At 45.1% G+C, this 2,500-nt stretch overlaps 1 protein-coding gene across 1 annotated transcript in view; it reads left to right on the top strand.

Annotated features, from left to right (window-relative positions):
* Positions 1 to 2,500, top strand: part of LOC147018039 (E3 ubiquitin-protein ligase PDZRN3-like) — a 57,273-nt gene that overhangs the window by 761 nt on the left and 54,012 nt on the right. The gene's annotated exons all lie outside the window — the stretch shown is intronic.

Below are 2,500 nucleotides of genomic sequence, written 5' to 3'. Positions count from 1 at the left end.
AAAGAGAGGTGGACCGTGGCCGGGCCACCCGGCGGTTTGAATGTGGAATCGATGGTTAACCGACTCATAATCCATTAAAACGAACGATGAATCCTCAATGAGTGGAGCCTAAAACCCCTTGATAATAATTTACCTTCTCAGGTTGTTGAATGCTCGATGTACTTCAGGGATATAAAAGATTCCAATTGGGAGAGCAGATAGATCATTCTCAATGTCCCATGATAATCAACACCTCGTATTCATCGGTTGTGCATTCGAATCGTCGATGCTTGAGTGTTTTGCCGACAAGTTGACGCATCATGGAGTATATTCTTCTTTGAAGGGGATGTTGAGACAGCTTTGCACCTGCTTGAACTTGCTAGGGCACTTCAAAGTTGCCACCACGTCCTGTATTTTCAACCAGAGTACAGTGATCGCTTTTCATCCAAACTGTGGCCAATTCGAACATACTCAGAAATTCAAATTGGGAGCGAAATAGACCCCTCTCAGAAATTCTAATACAGCATTGACTACCCCCTGTGTTGGGGTGGCGACCTGTCCAGGATTGTGCCCAATAGCCAAGGAGACTGCTTAGGCAGCACCAACACTCTGCACAGAGTGTGGTCCCAATGGATGGATTGACTACCCTGCCTGATAACTCTGAGCTGAACTCCATATGCTTTGTGACTGATTATATATATATATATATATATATATATATATATATATATATATATATATATATATATATATATATATATATATATATATATATATATATATATATATATTATATACTCATTATAACCCTACTCTGAACTTCCAGATGAGAAATCAATGAATGAATAAAATATATATATATATATATATATATATATATATATATATATATATATATATATATATATATATATATATATATATATATATATATATATATATACATACATACATACACACTGTTGTGGACCCGGGGTCGGGGGTTAGAAAGACCACGAGGGGGGGAAGCTTCTTTGGGTTCCCACCAGACTCTCTGGAATCACAGGCCGTCGCACACGAATAACTTTGTGACGGGGTGACGGGTCGCCAATCGACCGTGAATGCGAATAACTCGACCACGTGACATAGGGTCCACTGTTTGATTCCGTTTACCTAAAGGCCCCATGGCTTAATTACCGAGGGACTCACCCTCGGTATGCACTTGCTCAAACCGGATCAACTTACCAGATCAGATGCAGCCGAACATAACTGCCTAGAACGTACTGGCTCGGGAACAGATCATTGGGGAATAACGTCCTGGCTAGAATAGAGTACAAACCATGCTGGTCCAATGAAGGAAAAGACAAAACGAGCTGGGAACATTTCTATACAAAGCATTTATTTACAATGGCGAGGAAAGGTATGTGGCACATAAATTGGGTTTATTGCGATGTACAGCAGGGATAGCAAGGAATTTGTGTGGTGTAGCAAAAGGCAAACAATGTTACAAAAGCAGACACAGAGCAGACTCATCCCATTATAACTTCTACAATTTTAACTTGAACTAAGGCAGGCACCATCACATACACACACAAACCCACGGAAGATTAGATATAGCCTAAAGATAAAAAGAGAAGATGATGATTAATTATCAGCCTCCAATACCTGGCGTAGTCAACAGACCAATGCAACCCAATACTCTTAGGAAGAGGTAAGAGGGGGGAATACTGGTGTCTTACGTGTGGGAGTGGGAGGTGTGGTGAAGTGCAATATGGAGTGTGCGGTGTCATGCCAAAGGAAAAAGGGATTGCAAGTCAGTAATGATGCTCTTTTGTGTGTCCAAAGGAGACGGTTTAGAGGGGTGGAAAGAGAGAGAGAGGAGAGAAGATGCGCGAGGCGAAAGATCCTTAACCTAGTCATGTATAGGTCTGTTAGTGTCACGTGTCGCTCCATGGGATGTTCTGCCTGAGCGTTCCTACCTCAAGATGTGGCGCATTATCTCCGGCTTAGTCACTTTGCCGGGGCTCGTGGCAACGTGTGCTCCGCACTGGTTGTCAAGAAGAAGCACGTCCCACAGTCGCACACCAACAGCAAGTGAAGAGCCAGCGAAGGGCAGAGACAATGAAGAACAGCCAACGAAGAGTCGAGAGGAGCAGAGAAGAAGGGGGCGAAGAAGAGGAGCAAGTGGATTCACGCTTCACCTTTTATAAGCCCCTGGGGAAGGGTGGGGTGACGACCCGAAAGCGACACACTGTGACCCCAATCCTGCTTCTCTATTGGGCCACAGCGGCCTTAGCCATGCCCTGCCAGGCTCCTAAGGCTTGAAATGGTCTCATTTGCCCATGCAGCTCAACACGGCCCGGAGCTCCTGACTCAACATAGGTTATGAGCCGGCACCCTGGCCCTGAACGTGCTCCGAGTGCAGTCTGAATGCCGAATCGCAATGCACACCCTCCACCCACGGGCCCCCTCTCATGAGCCAAAATGAACACCCAGGCCCCGTACCAAACTCCCGGATCACCCTTCCCGCAACCCCTCCTTG

Source organism: Eptatretus burgeri, chromosome 10 (assembly GCF_056783735.1).
Source record: "Eptatretus burgeri isolate ZD-2024b chromosome 10, Ebu_testis_v1, whole genome shotgun sequence".
NCBI lineage: Eukaryota > Metazoa > Chordata > Myxini > Myxiniformes > Myxinidae > Eptatretus > Eptatretus burgeri.
This window is presented reverse-complemented; position numbering and strand designations above follow the sequence as displayed.